This window comes from Ursus americanus, chromosome 7, assembly GCF_024610735.1.
Source record: "Ursus americanus isolate L20-20 chromosome 7, mUrsAme1.1.p, whole genome shotgun sequence".
In the NCBI taxonomy this organism is placed as follows: domain Eukaryota; kingdom Metazoa; phylum Chordata; class Mammalia; order Carnivora; family Ursidae; genus Ursus; species Ursus americanus.
Genome location: NC_142133.1, coordinates 17452255 through 17471365, shown reverse-complemented (window position 1 = coordinate 17471365; position 19111 = coordinate 17452255). Strand labels below are relative to the sequence as shown.

The 19111-nt window shown below is 50.0% G+C and overlaps 1 protein-coding gene across 3 annotated transcripts in view; it reads right to left on the bottom strand.

Moving 5' to 3' along the window:
* STON1 (stonin 1) overlaps positions 1-19111 on the bottom strand; it is a 47695-nt gene that overhangs the window by 22746 nt on the left and 5838 nt on the right. Inside the window, exon 2 of one of the 3 annotated variants that reach the window (XM_045787953.2) lies at positions 4791-4952. The exons of 1 other annotated variant lie outside the window; for it this stretch is intronic. The gene's annotated coding sequence lies outside the window, so the exon portion shown is untranslated. Of the gene's footprint in view, positions 1-2157; positions 2500-4790; positions 4953-19111 lie in introns of those variants that run through there. One more of the 3 variants, XM_045787954.2, reaches the window with a different exon arrangement.

Sequence of the window (19111 nt, the reverse complement as noted above, 5' to 3'; positions counted from 1 at the left end):
TCACCCCACCTCCTTCAAGACATTGGAACCAAAAGTATTCGAGCAGCAGCACCCAATGAGCCTCAGGATTTTTTCAGCACTGCAAATGGGGCAGAATCTCAATGGGTCTCTGCCTCCCCGAGGGCCCCAAGTCCTACATTTACAGAGCCCTGTCACAGGCAACATCTCATTTAAATTTACCACAATCCAGAGTAGACCACAGCACCTGGGCACCTTCTCCAGAGTCTAGGATCCATTTAGCACAGAGCTGGGAATCCAGGCACAATGTCCCCAGCTGCCTTCCCCCAAAGTAAAGGTGCCTCTGGTTGGATTCCGTGGCTCTTTGCTCAGCTGTGGATTTCATCCCACCCCACATGCCCTAATCCTTCCAGAGGTCTGTTTTCAGTCAATCTGGATTATCCTGCTAACTCCTGGAAAACAATGCCAGACAAAATTCAGAGATGGGGCAAGACACCAAGACCAAATGAGGTGCAGACAGAGAAGAAAAATGTAGTATGGTAGAAGCTGCTGGAAATCAATCTCTGGGTTTTGAAGGTTTCTAGAGGAGTGTTTGCTTCTCCTTAAACTATTAGACATCCTTTTGAGCTGCCCATTTTCAAAGTAGCATCAGAGTGCACTGAACTCAAGAACAAATTAAAAGTACGTGCACACGCCTACGGACACTGGGAATAAGGAGGATACAGGTAGACAGTGGTTTTCAACCTTTTACCTCAACACACATGACAGATGGCATTCAGGGCCTGGCACATTCTCTTGGGTGTACCAGAGTTGAACTGCCCCCAAAATACTGAGGGAAGCCCTGAAATAATTATCCCCACCTTTCTAAACGTTGGATCAGCAAAGGTAGGCCGCGGGCCACAGCAAACACGAGAGTCTGCACTCACACACAATCCCGGGACTGCACCCCTTTCTTTCACTGAAGAAACCATCCTGGAATTCTTATAAGGGTATCACGGAGATTATGAATTTATTCAAAACTGTTTTAAAAAGGAAATCTTTCAAAAATAGCAACACCTTAAATATTATTAGAAATATTGCAATAAGCCTTATGAAAAAGTAGCACAGTATGGCATAATTATCTCACCAAAAGAACTGGGGATGAAAATCATCAAGTTGTTGTAGGAAAAATTCATATGTTTTTTGAGAGTCAGAGTGAAGCTTTTTCAGAGAGGGATTATGTCTCATTCGTTAGGGCATTTTCCACATTGTCTACAAATGTCTGACATCACTAGGCAGTTCAATGCATTTTTGAGTGAATAATTTTAAATAGTCTTTTCAGTTTCCCATAAAGGAAATCTCTATGCTGCCCTCCTCAGTTCAAAGAACCATACATTTCAGAGTTAGGCAGAAATTGGAAGTATTTTACTCAATTAACCACACCAGCAAACATTTATCAAATACTTGCTATGTGCTCTTGGTATGCTAAGGGCTGTGTGTGCATTTCACCCTCGCAACCCCATTAGGTAATAATATCATGTTGTAGAAGAGGAAAATAAGTCACAGAGAGGTTAAACTACTTGTCTAAAGTCACCCAGCCCAAAAGAGGCAGATCTGTCTGATTCCAACACCCACCACCCAAGAGGTCCCAAGAGATCCAATGACTTGCTGGTGCTGGTGTCCTAATTCTCATTTCCGAACACGTCCCACCACTCTACGTTTCACTAAGGCCATTCCTAAGTGGAGGCAGGAACTCTCTAAGCTGGCAAGATGCGGTTCTCACCTGGGAAGAGCCTATTTCTAGACAAAGGCACCACAGATATCCGCCGCCTGGATATCAGGCTGTGGGAAGGACAAACTCTGAGACAGTCTTCCCCATGATTGCTCAGGAACAACAGCTCAGTAGCAATTTGGGTCAATTCCGAGACTGGCTTTCGTAACGCGGCCTGTCCTAATTCCTGTCCCTTCTAGACTGCATCAACCAGCCACCCCACCCCGAGCGATGAACAGTTTTTCAGCCTTGCTGCCCAGCGGATACCCTCAGGTGCCCCCCCTACTAGTACGAGGCCATCCTGTACTGCTGCATTCCCCAAACCTCATGTACCTCCCCGCATCGCCCACGCCACCCACCCCGCACTGCTCTCGAGGGTCTATTCCTGCTGTTCTTTGCAGATTTCCTTCCCTTCATTCAGAAACCACAGTGTAAACATGAAGCTCTACCTTTTCCTGGAGATGATCAAAATCAAATTAGATGCATTTGGTGGTCGCATGAGCCTTCCTGGTCGTCTGCAGCTGAAGACCGTCCCCACTTGTGAAGAACACCACCCTCTCAGACGGTCCCTGGGATCTGGCCTCTCTGTAGCCGCCAGATGTGGGGGGAGGGCGGCCGTGGAAGGGGTGTTCAGCTCAGGGACGCATCACAGGCACCTAGCAGTCACCTCCTGCTATCAGCTCCACCCGGCTGTCACTGTCAGGCTGACTCCTACTCAAGCCTCAGGAACACATCTGGACCCTCAGCGACGTCCTGCCTCTGCAAGGGCTGGATTTAGTCCTTTTATGCCTGTGCTTTTTTACTCCACACAACAATGCTGCATAATCTAGAGAAAGAATGTCTTTATGCCAGGATCTGTGTGGTTTCATTGGCCATCCCCCAAAGAAGGAATCCAGGGCTGGACTCCTCAACTGCAGCACTGGAACCAGAGGGGGGCTGCGTTTGCAGAGCCTCCCTGTGGCTCTTGCTGGGTTGGAGGTCCGCGATCTAGTCACCCTCCTTGCCATTCTGGGAAGTACGTCCCAGAAACGAAGCCAAAGTCAGGGACGGCCCGTGTGCAGAACGCATTCACAAAGGTTTGCTATGTGAGGGTTTAAGATATCCTTCCTAGGGAATTTTTCCCTTTAAAGGGGCAACCAAACTTTTGAAACCGAAAGGACTTCTAAGACAACACAAAACCCTACGTGCAGTGAAAACCCTTGCAGCCCACAGCCTCACCTTAGGTCACAGAAGTGCCCGCTGCATGGAGTGCCTGCGCTATTACCACAGATGTTCCGCAGCCCGTCCTCTTTAATCACGAACATGTGTGCTATTTAGTTCAGCTATGTGACAGGAAATACCATTTGTAAAATACTAAACCACAGCCCAACCTATCCGTGCCTTCAAATATTATCTGTGCCGGTTCCAGCTCAACTCCCCCACCCCACACCTCCCCTATGGATTTAACCTTCCCCTTTCCAGGATGAATTTGGATCCTGGCTACTTTTTTAACCTTCTTTTAATAATCTGCTCATTTCTGAAATTTAGAGAGTAGTATAAACAGACATCAAGCCAAACCGACCAGTCTCAGGAGATGGTCTTTATACGAACAAAGAAAAAATTGGGGGCTGGATGGGCCATTCTGATTTCAGAATGTTATTCTTCTCACCAAGGCAGAGTCGGCACACCATGTTCATGTCAGTGTCATAAACGCTATGGGAATCTGCTAAGCAGAGGTCTCTCAGCCTCAGTTTCTTCATCGGTAAAATGGTGATATTTGCCTCATATATAAATTGCCACATAATGGGTACTTGGTATATCTACTCTCTTTCTCTCCCTCGTTTGCTTTCCCTTGTCCCCCCATTCTAACCTGCCTTTCTCTAGTCAGGAAGAAAGGAAAATGCTCAGACCCTGCAGGTTGCTTTAGCATCAGGTCAACTTGCTACAGACCCTTTTCTAGAACTGGGTGTCCATTCTGTCTGGCACATGACCATGCTTCTATCTGCCCTGCTCTCCAGATGTGATCTGTTCCTATCTTAGTCCCTTGTGCCTGCTCAGGGGTTCTCCTTGAAGACGGCATCACCCAAAGTAGAGAGAAGTTAACAGGCATGGGGAGAAAGACCCGTGGTCAAATGTGTTTGACAAATTCTGGTTAAACAAGGGTTTACAGGTCTCTTCACAGCATTCCTTTCCAGGGCCCACAGAATGCTAACATTCTCATGGGCTCCAGGAGGGGGTAACGGGCAGCTCTCCTCAAAGATCCACATGGATGGTTTGCCTCAGAACATTCCAGAACATGCTCTTGGCCCCTCCTGGCCAAGGCAGGGAGCACACCGGAGACCCTCAGTCTCTCGCATGGAAATCAGGCTCTGCAATGCTGCAGGATGTCCACAGCACACTCGGCCGGGGCCATGGAGCCACAGCCCATCTCTCCCCAACCCCACGAAGCCCCAGCACCTGTTCATCTTCCCTTCACAGGGTTCTGGGACCCTCCTCAGCCTCCCACTACAGAGGGTCAGGGAAGGCACTGTGTGGGGCTATGGGGCTGGGCTCAGCCTCTCATCTGCCACTTTAGCAAGTGACACTTAACTCTTGGGCTATTCTCCTAGGGAAGAGTGAGCACCCAGCACATTCCATAGCCAAGTGTCATCCAAGGTGTGAAGGAAGGATACCTCAGTCAGAGTCTTCCTGGTGCTGGACACCACGCTGGGACTCATGGTCTCAACCAGCCGTCTGCCCGGCCTAAACGTCTGCTCTCTGTCCTGAGGACCTACAGGTGGCAAGATGGGGACCTCCTGAGCCACAGTTAAGAGGAGTTCCTCCTTCATGGGCTCCTGTCCTTTAGTCACAGCAAAGGTTCAACCCACAAGGGCAGAAGAACACAGAGGTCTAGCATATAGGCTCTCGTGTCCAAGTCCCCGGCCTCTCACCTCACTTCCTCTGCTTATGACCCCCGAGGCATGCGACTTGACATCATCAGTGTCCTCATCTACAAAGTGAAACGAGTAACACCTACTTTCTAAGGTCCAAATACGTTCATGCTAAGTTAGTAAGTCAAACGTTACTTCATGGGCACTCAAACAATGGTTAGCGCAGTGCTTACGAGTGAGGGTCCCGAGTCAGCGCTGAGCGTCGTAGCGGCCCCCGGCCGAGCAGCAGGCTGTGCCAGGCCTGCAGGGGACAGCGACGAGGGCCCCGGGGCTCCGGTCTAGCCCCGAATGGTCTCCCAGTCTCCGGCAAGAGAAAACCAAGGCGCTGAGCTGAGCTGTGAGATAAAAAGCACTGCTTAAGCGAGTCGGCGCAGTACCTGCGGACGTCGAAAGGCATCAGAAGAGACGGCTCAGAAATGACGCAGTCCTTCTCCACACGGGGCTGAAAACCTGGGACCACGCTCGTCACTGACACCCAAGGCTCCACACGGCTCTGTTCCGGTGGGTCCCCACGGGCATGACTTAACTTCCCAGGGGACACTTGGCCGTGTTTGTGGCCAAGCTCAGTTGTCATGCCTGGGGGCGGGGGGAGGGGGCAGGGTTGCTACTAAACACCCTACTGAGCACAGCAGAGCCCCCACGGTGAAAAGTACCCGGCCCCCAAGAAACCCTGCTCTTTGCTGAGAAGGTCAGTGAGCTGAGAACGCCGCGCAAGGTGTCCCACCCTTCTGCCTGCGTCTAGTGTGTAGTCAAGCACTGGACACTTAGGCTGGGCAACGTGCCTGAGGGGCATAGCCAGAAAAGGGTGCTATAAGAATCGAAGCCTGTGTGGGCCCCAGATCTCATGCTCTTTCCACTCCACCACACTGACTACCGGGGCAGAAATCGCAACAGGAGAGAAGTCACCTTGACAGGACTCGGACACCAACGTGATCTAGAAAACACAGGAAAAGGGGGAGTCTGCCACTGAGAAACGTGAAGCCACAGAAGCAGCAGGAAGAAGGGCAGGGCCACACGCATCAGTCAGGTCTGAGGTGCTCCAACTGGAAATATCTAGCAAGGAGCTAGAAACACAGACAGTACTTGGAGAAAAAAACCAGGGGCTACACATGAGGAGTTGGGTGTCTTCCTAGGCGAGGTGAGAGCCAAAGGCAGGAGAGAACAGGAAAGGCCATATGGCATCCAAAGCTGAGGACTGGCCACCTTCTAGGAGGCGGAAAAGAAAGGGAGAAAGTGAGACACATCCAAGAGGCCAAGGTAAAACCAGGAGGTACAAGGACCCCCAAGGCAGGAAAGAATGTCCTCTTGGGGCCCCGAAGAGCAGCAGAGGGCAGGGACAGCCGAGATGAGACCTCTGGGTTTACTGACCAGGTCGGCGGTAAGGGGGTAGGAGCAATTTCAGCAGTGGAGGCTGGGGGGAGGCCAGGCTGCCGTGTGGAAGTAAAGGTAACAGAGATGCTCGGGCCCACAGGCAGAGGCTGGGCTCAGTGGTCCGTGTCTTGGCCACCTCAACCCCCAGCCCCCAGTTTCTGGGTTTCTGCAGCTCTGGGGTGGCACTGTCTCCCAGGTGGACTGGTTCCTGGCAGCCCTAGTAACAACCCCCCTCTTTGAACCCTATCTGCATTCTGGTCTCAGAAGCACTAAAGGGCCCCAGGACTTCCCACTCTCCAAAAAATCCAGCCTGCCCCCGGCCAAGGGAAGGAGGCAGACAAGCAAGCCTTCGGGCAGGAGAGGGCCGGCAAACAAGGCCGGCTTTCAGGGCTGCCTTCTGGTATTTATATTCCCGTGGGCTCTCCAGTGGGAAGAGCAAGGCGCTCAAGAGTCGGAAATGAGAAAAGGCATTATCTCGTCAGGGGCCCCCAGGGCTAGGCGGGGGTGCAGGGCACTGTGGTAACTGGAGGGTGGCTCCCGGATTTCTTCGGATTTCGATTCTGCATTCTCAAAGGCAACCATGAAAAAGATGTGGGATAAAGTCAGCTGAAGGGGGCCTGGCTCTGATCACACATCTGAAACATGCAAATCTCCTCTTTCCCCTCTTCTCTGCAGGCCCAGGGGCCCTCCTGAAAACAAGCAGAAAGCCCTGGAAGTTTAAAGAACTCTAAAGAGGATCTCTCTCTGCCTTAAATATTTAGGGGTGGGGGGTAGGGAACCAATAGCAACCACTCTGCTATGAAAATCGGTCCAGTAATTTATCTTAATTACCATGTAATTACTTTTAGTGTTTTCAAAAGAAGCTGTAGCTAAATGGCCCAGGAAGGATATTTAATGCTTTAGAATGTGAGTCCCTCCCACACGCCCATCATGCTGCGTTCAGATTAGAATGGTCTGACAAGGACCATCACCACCTGCTCGGAGAGACCCAGGACCTTGATCCTTGGCTGCTGGGCTCTGGGGCCCTTCTGCCGCACGTTCTGGTACAAATTTGTGTCCCCCAGCTCCCTGTGCATTCGCTCAGCAAACAGTCACAGTATCTTCTAAGGGCTGGGTCCTGGCTGAAACACCAGGCAGACAGCAGAAACCAGTAAGACCTGACTGGCGTGGTGGGGAAAGAAGGGTTTGGAAGTTAGAGAGACGGTGTGTGAATCCCAGCACCGCCACTGACCAGCTGTGCGACGGGGGCAGGTGACGTTACTTCCCCGAGCTTCCCCTTCCTCGGGTGTGAAAAAAAGGATGATAACAGTTAACCTTTAGTGTTCGTGGTGCCCTCCCCCAAACTCAGCCCTAATACCCCATACTTCAGAATGTGACTGTAGTTAGAGGGAGGGCCTCTAAGAGTTGATTCTGTGGAAATGAGGCCCTTCGGGTCGGCCCTGAGCCAGTCTGCCCGCTGTCCTCGCAAGAAGTCAGGACACAGAGAGACACCAGAGAGGCCGACACACAGAGAAAAGGCCACGTAAGGACAGAGCCAAGGAGAGAGGCCTCAGAAGCAACCAAACCTGCCAACACCTTGCTCTTGGATTTCCAGCCTCTAGAACTGCGAGAAACGTTATTTCTGTTGCTTAAGCCCCAGAGGCTGTGCTTTTCTGTCATGGCAGCCAGAGCAAACGGACAGGCCTCTTGTGACACTAAATAAAGTCACACCTGCAGGATGGCAGGTGCATAAAGAGAGGCCGTTATCCCTAGATCCCTGCTCCTAAGGTGCTTATAATCTGGTTGGGAAGAACAGAGGAAACAACAAAGACAAAATGTGCTCACCCTCCTGAGCTAAAACAAAGCGCACTGGGACTTTGGGAGAGGACGGCCCTGGTTCGGGGGCAGGGAGGCTCCCGGGGAGGGGACATCTACTAGAACAGAGGCACAGGGCGGCAGATGAGGCACTGGGGACGTACCCGCTGCCCATGTTCCTGTGCACCGAGTCACGTGCCAGTGAACACCAGCTAAGGGAGAGCCCCCCGCCCGGCTTCATCCACCCCACACGGGGCAGACACAAACCCAGTTATGCACAGTTATCCCCTCTGGCTGCCCAAACTGGACCATAAGCCAGAGATGACGTCAGAGTGAGCCGGGCTGTGCGAGCCTCCGATCAAATGCATTTTGGTTTATCCTTGGTCTGTCCTGGGCTGTTGCTGACCACCAAGCTCACGTGGAAATGTCCACATCACTGCAAATACATAGGCAGGAACCACTGACTTACAGAGAACCAAAGCACATTTGCTCAACCCTCACTCCCAGGAATTCCACAAATGTACATATGTAACAACCCAAGCAAATCTTTTTTTTTTAAGATTTTATTTATTTATCTGAGAAAGAGAGAGCATGACCAAGGGGGAGGGGCAGAGGCAGAGGGAGAAGGAGAAGGAGACTCCCCGCTGAGCAGAGCCCAATGCGGGACTCAATCCCAGGACCCTGTGTCTGTGACCTCAGCCGAAGGCAGATGCTTAACCAGCTGAGCCACCCAGGCTCCCTGGAGCAATCCTAAGGTTTTAAAAATCACTTATGAAAGTCCTATTTATAAAACAAGTACAGAAGATCAACATTTACTTGGGCTCTTAGTCTCAAATGCAGACATCACACACAAAAATAATATTTGTGTCTCTCGGTCTGCAGGGAGTGCGTGCAAAATACTTGTGAACTTCATTGCACTTCAAAGGCCACTACATGCTTTTGACAAAGAATTCTGCACTTACAGCAAAGTCTAATTAGAAACATGTAAGTAGATGTGAACGAATAGATTTGTCCACTGACATCTCAACTATGCCTGGCTGGCTCATTGAGAAGAGCATAAGACTCTTGATCTCAGGGTCATGAGTTCAAGCCCTATGTTGGGTGTAGAGATTACTTAATAAATAAATAAACTTAAAAAAAAAAAAAAAGCCTTACTATCTCTACTATCAGCCTGGGAGCTTGAGCACTGTAGCAGAAAGGCCTCCTTCCTCTCCACTCTGAGTCTCCATTAAAATGAGTAACTCCCAGTGTCCTCACAGAGCTCCCAATTGCCTCTGCGTATGTGAGGCCCAGTGAGGCCCACGAGCTCCTGACAGGTCCAGCCCAGCACCAGGGCCTCATCCAGCTCTAAGACACGGGCAGGCCTCCACTGGACCCTGCCAGGGCCTCTCTCGCCATACCCTTCTCTCCACCAGCCCCTCCTACTACTTACTGCTCACAGCAAGAAACGTCCCTCTGGGTGAGGTCCCTACAGCTGTTTGGCCAGCCTGGAAGCCGGGGGGCCAGTGCTTGGGAGGTTTTGGGCCCACTCTGCTTCATTCTGGCTCTGTAAGTTAGAACAAGTCATTGCTAGCAAGTGGCTTCTACAAGTCTGAATAATTTATGAAGATTCAAACTCTTAGCAATCTATGAATTCTCCTACAAAAGAGGTCTGCAGACAAGTATGTGCCTCCCTGAAGACCCCTTCTTATCCAAACTCTTTAGGACTCCTGCAACCATGCTTCAGGATAGAAGTTTTCCAAAGATAGCCACAACAGTATCTCCCATCTAATGCTTTTCTGGAATGCCATGGAGCAAGGAGGCTCTATTTCCCCTTCCCTTGGACCTGGGTAGGCCCATCACTGCTCAGACCAATCTAGTGTGACAGAAGGAACGCTGTGACAATTCTAGCCACAGGCCTGAAATGACCCAGACGCTGCGTTTCCTGCTTTGTGGGAGACCTGGGCCACCACACATGAAGCCCAAGCTGGGTGGGGGAGCCACACTGAGATGCCATCCTGCACATCCGGCCACTTGAGCTTTCAGTGATTCCAGCCTCGGTCGCCATCTGACTACAACTATATGAGAAGCTCTAAGCAAGAACCACCCAGCTGAGCCCAGTCAACCCACAGAACCAGGAGAGAGAATACGAAATTCTGATTCTAAGCCTCTACACGTTTTTGTGTGGTAAAAGTACATTCACATAAAAGCTACCCTTTGAACCGCTTTACAGAGAGCAGTTCTGTGGTATTTAGTACACTCAACCACATGGTTGTGCAACCCTCACGACCATCCATCTCCAGAACTTTCCATCTTCCCGGATTGAGACTGTGTTCCCCTTAAACACGAACTGTGCACGTCCCATCCCAGCCCCCGGCAGCCACCACCATTCTACTTTCTGTCTCTACGAACGTGACTACTCTAAAGACCTCATAGAAGGGGAATCGTACAATATTTGTCTTGTTTGTGACTCGTTTATTTCACTTCACATACTGTCTTCAAGGTTCATCCATGTTGAAGTACATGCCAGGATTCCCCTCCTCTTTAACGCTGAAAAACGCTCCACTGCATACGTATACCCCAGTGTGTGTGTCCATTCATCCGTCAGTGGACGGATCTGGAGTGCTGGTTCTACAGCAATACATACGTGGGGCAGTGGGCAATGCAGCCCGGGCTCAGCAGAGCAAGCCTGCGAAGGCAGACGTCGAGAGCTGCAAAGTGTGGCACAAACACACAGCCCCAGGGCACTCACCCCCGAGTAGGTGACTGGCCAGGAACCCAGTCTGGAGTTCCCAGTAGCACTCATCACCGCAGGCTGATGTTTCCTGGGGTCTCCATTCGAGGTGGGGCCCGACCCCCGGACAGGGACTGGCAGGATCTTCTTCATGCCGGGGTGCCCTGCCCTGGCATAGGGTGATAGGCCCAATAAACATTTGATGGATAAGTGAAAAATGTCCCTGACACTGAAGTCAGGTTCTGGGCCATGTCAGAGTTTCTTACGGGCTCCCTGTAGGGCAAGAACCAGGCCAGAGAAAGTGCAGAAAGGCTGCTTCTGGCTGAAAGGGAAGAAGGAAGAAGCAGCATCAGGACAATCCGACAGGGAAAAACGCACCCCAGGCCCAGGCTTCCCAGGAAGTACAGGATCTCCATTGAAGCCCCACCCTGACCCAGGCAGCCCAGTGGGTTCCGCCTGGGGGAGGGAGGGCCTTTGGGAAGGGCATGCTGGGTATCAGGCTGAGCCAATAGGACCAGGTATCTCTGGGATCGGCCCTGCTCAGTTTGTGGGACTCAGTTCCCAAGGCTCAATCAGAGCCTTGTGTGCCCATTACAGGAGCAGGAGGGGTTGAAGGAGCTCAGGCCTGCGCCCTAGCCCAGGCTGTAAGGGTCTAAGGGGGCAGCTGAATCACAGATATGAACCCTGGGAGCTTAAGGACAGCGACCTTCCTTCACCACAGGAGAAGCCAGGCTGGCTAAACCATGACCCTTGCCCTCTCAATAGCCACTGTGCCAAGAAAACCCAGCGCTCTCTTCCTGCTGGACTGCCCTGCTGGGCCACAGGACAGGAGGCACCACACACAGACGTTAATTCCAAATCTAAGAAGAGGACTTGTTTCTGGTTCACTTAAGGAGTGAATAACAACCATACCAATGCCCCCCCCCCCGGGATTGAAACAAAAAGGGCTTGCATTATGGTTCAACTCTGCATTTAGGTTGACCAGCCTTTAAAGATAAAGCAAAACCCTGAGTATTAATTACAAAGGTGTTTTTCTCTATTTCTCTTCAAAGCCTCCGCCTTGAAGGTTAGAAACTGCTTACCACGGGGAAAGCAGTTATAAGCACCAATAAAAGAGTTCAAGAAACATAGATTTTGAACTTGGCTCAGCTTCTAAGTAATTGTGGGGCTTGAAGCAAACTAATTACCCTCTTTGGGTCTCAGTTTCATAATGATAAATGAAGGAAAATACTTTGCACTCCCATGGTCTGGTTAAGTGCTTAATGAGACTAACTATATGTGAGATGATATATTGATATATAGACAGATACATACGCACTTACATAAAGAAAGTCCCCATAAGAAAAACTAAACTTTAAATATGCTAGAGATTTTCTTATGTTCGGTAAGAATAAATGGCCAAATACCCCCGCAATTATAACAAGACTCACATTTCGTGAGAACAGTACCTCTCCACACGCCAGAATCCCCACCGCTGTATCTACTAGATCTTAGAAGGCCATCTCTCTCCACAGGAGGCTGAGCCCACCTCGCCCCTATCTTAACAACCACCTCTCCCAGCTTGCACGCTTCCTCCCCATCTGGCCCTATATTCCAGTCTGCGGGAGCCGGCCTGATATCCAGGGTCAGAGTCTGCCCCGCTGCGCCTACCCCAGCCCCGTGGCCCAGCTCCCACCTCCCATCATGGCCTGAGGCTGCTTCTTGGACCAACTGCCAAACCCAGAACCCTAGGCCTGCACCCTAAGTCTCCACTGCCTTTGATACCAGAGGGAAACAACTCATTCCCTTTTCCTGGTTTTCGTGGAGCATGGCCACAGGGAAAATTTGTGGACCAGGAGCCAGTGTCTGCCCAGGGCCTCCTCCCCCCACCTCAAGTCTGGACTCCACACAACGGACGGCTCACATGACATCTAAGGGCTTTGGGGAGCATCATATAAGATGAAGGACACAGAAGTGTCTTTGAAAAATATGAAGCCCTCTGTAAATTCTTCTTCTCTTTTTACGCTTGTTCATTTATTTCAGTGTGGTCTCTGATTAAGAGTCTCTGGAGGCCGGGGACTGTTCCCCGGGTAAACTCTTTTGGTACGATGACCACACACAGAGCAAAACTTGATGTTCTTTGGGACTCTAGTGCCATGAGCAAACGCGGCATGAGTTCCAGGACCGGGGGCGGGGAGCGGGGAGGCCGGGCCGGAAGTCAGAAAACCAGGTTCTGGCCTCTCAGTCCTGCCAGGAAATTAAGCGCATCACTTAACCTCGCCGGGCATTTTTCTTCATATGCACAATGGAACTGACAAGCCATCCGCATTCCTATTCACCAGGATGCCAAGAAGGCAAAGAATTCGAAAAGAAAAACACTGCACAAGTTGAAATATTGTAGTATTCAGCGGGCATGGGGAGTGCAGAGAAGAGATGGGAAAGGAACAAGAAGGGGGGCCAGGAACAAATAATAGAGCAAGAAGACATTTGGGGTGAAATGGGAGGCACCTGAGAAGGTCCAGATGGAATGCCATGGAAGTTCCCAGTACAGAAAGTATTCCCCACGCCTGAGGGTCCATGTCTGGAGGAGAAGATCCACCTCAGAGACACGTCAAGTTCAACTCCAGCAGAGAAAAGTGGACGGAAGGAAATGAAGTCCATGTACCACCTGCGGTGGCATGAGACCCACCAGAAGCCGAGGCTCAGTGCGTTTGCTTTCACAGCTCAGCTCAGAGTGAGGAGAGAGAAGAGGAATTAATAGGCCCACTACCTACAAAAATTGTGTAATGTCCGCAAAGATGCCGGCCAGGCCACATCCTGGCACATGATGTCCAATCCAGAGCGCTCCACGTTAAGGGGCACATTCAAAGACTAAAGAGTTCCCAAAGGCTGGTCACCAGGACAGTGGGGTGCGCTGAGACCACGTCCCAGAAGGATGGGCTACAAAATCTGAGAAGTGTGTCCCCAAACAAGATTTGGGGAGGACATGGGAAGCAAAGGCTTTCTCAGAATCAGAAAAACCCTCTGAACATCGTCTGGTCCAACCTTCCCAAGCGAGGAATCTCTAATACGACATCTCTGCTGAGGAATTATGCAGCTGCTGCGTGAACTCTTTCAGTAATGGAGACCACATCACTTTATAAGTGGGTTCATCTCATTATCATTTGGACAGGATTAAACTCTTCTCCTTCCTATTAACCCCAAATTAACCTCCTCCTTGCTTCCATCTATGCTCTGCGGGGACACATGCTAAGTCTAATCACTTTTTCACCTACTCATCCTCAGACAAGTGGAGACAGCTGGTCTTGTTGATCTGCACTGAGTCTTCCCACAGACTTGCCCAGGAGGGGGATGCATTTTCAACACACCCATGAAAGCATATTCTCAAGCCCGCTTCAAGGCTTCGTTCCTGGTGATCTCTGGCCAGCTGTGACCTCAGACTGCCGTGGGACGCTGACTGCTGCCCCTGCCATGCTCAGAGCATCTCATCCTGGCCATGACCCCCTAGCTGTTTGCTTTCCAACTAGGTCTTGGCCTCCTCCTACCCCTTTGGGCAAACTCTGGTCCAAAAGGGTCTCGGCTTTGCTGCTCTCACTGCTAAGGGCTTGTCACGAACATACTCCACAAGAAGACCAAAACATGAGAGTCCCAAATTCATGCCACTTCATAGAAAGCAGCTGGTCGTTTGACTTTAGGCCTTCTAAAGAAGACTGAATCTAGAATGTTCCATAGGCATTAAATATATTTTCTAAGACCTCATTGACAGATGAGGAAATAGAGGGCCAAAGGGGTAAAAGGATTCACTCAGGTAACACAGCCAGGGTAAATTTTCCATAGTTTGTGTGTGTGTGCACTCATTCTTTCTTTGACTCAATAGACATTCACTAAGCGCCTACTACGTGCTTTGTAAATGTTCTCAGTGAGATGGAGTAAGCTTCCCATAGGGACTGACACCTCGATGTGCGTGAACGTGCAGTGTGCGTACGGATTAATTATTTCTTTCATGCACGCACACATTCACTCACCAGGGATGGCTGAGCATCCTTAACACGGGCTCCACACTGGTACGAGGGAACACAGCCACAGTCCCTTAGCCCAGCGCATTCCCTGTCCGGCACAATCCCCACAGGTTCTGTTAATGCAGGGTTCTGTGGGGACCCACAGCCTGATGCTTAGTTAAGATCGGGGAGAGTGATGGCAGTAAGTGCACGTACTGGGATGTGTATGTCCCTGTGGTGGGGGAATGAAGCCGTGGACGTTTGAAAAGGCCTCAGGAAGAGCAGGCTTCTAAGCTGAATCCTGAAAGCTGATAGGATTTGATCAGGGGAGAGAGGTGAGTGAGCGTGTGCGCAGAGACAGGGCGGCAGAAGAGCACCTGATTCTGCAGGTGGACGAGCCCGGCTGGAGCCAGGACTTACCATGGGTGCTGCCGTGAAAGAGGCAGAGAGGTGAGGAAGCTACAGAAGCCCTTCTGTATCATGCCAAGGGGCTTGATTTTATCCTAAAGGCAACAGGATTCAGTGAAAGACTTTAGAGAAAGGAAACAGGATTAGATCAGAATTTTAGAAAGAAAGCTCTGATCGTAGAGGATGGACTAGAAGGCAGGAGGGTCGGAGGCAGGTAACCAGACAGGAGGCAATAGTCGGAATGCAGGAAAGAAACTAGGGTTGAACCCGAGGGCTCCTGCCTGCATACACTTGGTTTGCAAGTCTGAAACAGGAGAGGAGAGAAGAGACTGCCTTTCCCGTCCATCCCTCATGGCACGGGGCCAAGCTGCCCAAAGCTTTGCAGAATGACATCATCATCACCATTCTCCACCGTGACCTGGTGGCCACAGAAAAACGAAGTGAGCTGGAGCATCGCGACCAGTCGTGATGTGCAGGCACCTCCAACAGAGCGCCGCTCAGTGAGTGGTGACTGCGTGCGGGACCAACACCCATCAGCAGGGGGTGGGGGGAGGGCTACATGAAGTAGATCGGGGCTCAGAAGCGCAGGTACGTCAAGTCCGAGCAAGGCAACGAGTCAGAAACAAGACAAGCAGAAAAATTCTAAGAGGGAAGGTATTTAAAAAAAAGAAAAGAAAAGAAAGGAAGGGAAGGATGAAATAAAGAAACAAACAAACAAACACAGGGCGCCTGGGTGGCTCAGTCCGTTAAACATCTGCCTTCAGCTCAGGTCATGATGCCAATCGGGCTCCCTGCTTGGTGGGGAGCCTGCTTCTCCCTCTCCCTCTGCAGCTCTCCCTGCTTGTGCTTGCTCTCTCTGTCAAATAAATAAAATCTTTAAAGCACACACACACACACACACACACACACACACACACACACAAGCAAAAAACAGCTCTTCACAAGAATGGAAGGCAAAGAGCTCAGACCAAGTAGGAAGCCGTAAAGGAGCCAGCGCCTGTCTCAGGTGGTGAGATTCTTCAGGTCTCCTGTTTGAGGCAGAGAGCAGTTGGCGTAGCCCCTGCGGCGCTCTCTCCTGAGGCTCCGGGGAGACACCCCCTCTGGCCAGACGGGCAACAAGCAGGCTACCGTCAGTGCTGTTTACAGCGGGCTGCCCCACGTGGCTGGCTGAAGCCCACGTGCGCCTGCGGATGGGCACGTGTGAGCAGTCGAGGAGAACATCTGGCAGGAGAGGGGAATGTGTGGGTGGGAAGCAGGCAGATCCTGACAAGTAGGGCGCTGTTTAAACCTGGGGAAACCCCCATCACGTGTGGTACAGAGCCATTGCCACTGGGAGTTCAGAGTCAAAGAAGAATGATAAAGAAGATGAGACTGGAAGCCTAAAATAACAAGTTCTTTCTTTATGGGGGAAAAATGCTCATCTAGGCAAGTCTGAGCCTTCTTGGAACTGGAAATTCTGACATTATCACCCAGTTCCCGGGAACACCTGAGCCCTTTTTTTTTCCCCTCAAGGTAATTTTCTGAAAATCAGGAGCACCTGGGAAGTAGCCACTGTGCTATTACAATGACTCCCACTGGGCCCCTTCCACTGAAGCCCCTACTGGCAGCCACGGGGGGTGGGGGTGGGGGGTCACGAGATTTACGAGGTTCTGCTTCAGGCCACAAAGAAGCAACAAGCCTGGAGCTGCAGGAGGGGCGGTTCTCAGTTGTTAAGATGTGAGACTGAAACATTTCTCTGCGTTGGTATGAACGTGAAACTAAGGCCAACAAAAGCAAGGTGTGTAGCATCGATGACTGTCTTCTAGTGCCTCCAAACTGGCCCTGAACACGAGTTACCCTGAGCTAGGGAAAAATGCTCTGCAAGGGAGGAACACGGGCCAGTGCGACAGTCCTGTCTGAGTGTCTGGGCCATGGCTGTTTGAGATTAGATGCTCAGTGTTGCTTCCATGAAGCTCTGGGCTGAGCTCTGCAATGGAAAAGTTATTTTTGTGCTCCAGATATTTATACGGAGGCACATCCCCCTAATTCCAATTATGTTTTGTTTTCATGATGCTCTTTTCCTGTACTTAAGAACAGTCATTGCTATCATTATTATTCCTGATAAGACACTTGCAAAAAAAGCTCTGGGCCAAGTACAAGATTCCACAGGGCCCAGATAAACGACGTTGTAAAATAGGCAGATTTTAGATCTTATGAAACTCTCAAGGGATACCTTCCGTTCTTCTGCCCACTATGGCTGCCTCTTCTTTGTCAATGCCCCGCCCCAACCACCCTGCAATTGCTCAGGAACTTCATGATCCCTCCTGGGAAAACCCAGTCCCAGAAGTCATTTTGTTATTCACTTCTCATATACTCTCCCTCGGGTCTTTGCATTTAAAATGTTATCTTCAATAAGGAAATCGTTTTTACCTTCAGAAGGACAGGAACACCAAGTGATAAAGCAAAGAGAGATTCTTGTGGTTAAGAGAGGCATGGTTCAGGGGCGCCTGGGTGGCACAGCGGTTGAGCGTCTGCCTTCGGCTCAGGGCGTGATCCCGTAGTTATGGGATCGAGCCCCACATCAGGCTCCTCCGCTATGAGCCTGCTTCTTCCTCTCCCACTCCTCCTGCTTGTGTTCCCTCTCTTGCTGGCTGTCTCTATCTATGTCGAATAAATAAATAAAATCTTTAAAAAAAAAAGAGGCATGGTTCATAAAGAATAACATGGTTATTCAACAGTAAGGTCCATCAACAGGCTGGGAGGGCAACTAAGAGCTGTTGGTACACAAGCAAAATCAAAATGGTGATTCAAAGTATTAAGGAAATTTATCCAAGAGAAATCTACATTGATTACCAAGAAAACATAAGTTATTAGAAGGTATACCTATGGCCTCGCCCCAGAAGTCTTTCTGATTAGTCTGAAGCACAATCCTGATTTGAAAGAAATAGAGCAGAGGAGGGGAGATGACAGGAGACCACCATCTGTGAGCTTCAACGTTTGTCAACCACTTGGTCCCTAGTACTTCCTGTTATCTCAATTTTCACAACAACTTTTTAAGGCAGGTCCTGTTATCACTGTTTTATAGAAAAGGAAACTTAGCCTCAGAGATGTTAAGTAACTTGCCTAAGGCCACTGCTATTGTCTGAAAGTTTGTGTGCCTTCCCAAAATTCAAATGTTGAAATCCTGATCCCAACGTGATGGGATCAGGAGATGGGGCCTTCGACGTAATTGGGTCACGAGGGTGGAATTCTCTTGAATGGGATCAGTGCCCTCACAAGAGGCTGCAGACCGCTCCCTCACCCCTCCTACCGTGTAAGCACGTAGTAAGAAGCAGGCTGTCTGCAACCCGGAAGAGGGTCATCACCAGAACCATGCTGGCCCCTCCCCTTGGACTGCTATCTCCAGAACCATGAGAAATCGACTTCTGCTGTTCGCAAGCCACTCTGTCTGTGGAACTTTGTCATGGCAGCCCAAACACTAAGATAGCCACACATCCAGTTAGTGGCAAAGCTTAAACTCAAACCCAGATCTGGCTCCAAAGTTCATTTCTTTTCCATTATCACAAAGGGCTGATGTGAGGACCAGGGGAGAAGGCCAAGGATATTTGCCGATCTAGTTTCTTTAAATGAATAGGTTTTGTTGGGGTTGTACGGGAAAGATATGCTTATATAGATTTCCTTAAATATTTCCCATAAACAGGCTCTGCTGATTTAAACAACATTCCCGGAGATGCTGCCGGTCACATAGAATCAATCATTCAGTATAAATCTGTCTGCACTGTCAGAGACACAAGTAAACACAAATGCTCAGCAGAGGGAGAACGTCATCTCCATGACCAAAGGGAATAGGAACCTCCCCACAAAGTCTCTTCTTTCAACAGGGTTGTGAGAGTTAGGACACTGGTTGGTCAGCTGTCAATGCTACTATTGAACTTTGTACCGGAGGGTCTACCCAATGCAATAACACAAGAAAAAGATCATAAGGAATCATAAGGAATGAAAAGGAAAAAATCAGAATCGTTTTGTGATTGTCTACCTAGAGAACTCAAAAATACCTACATACAGACTCTTAGAACTAATAAGAGAAGTCCGCTGGAATGCTAGCTAGATACAAGATCAAATCCCCAAATCAGAAACGCTTCTGTGAGCCAGCAAATAGACAATTTGAAAACATAGTAAGAAAAAAGATATCATCTAAAATACCAACAAAACACAGGAAATAAACACAGCAAAAATTGTATTAGACATTAAC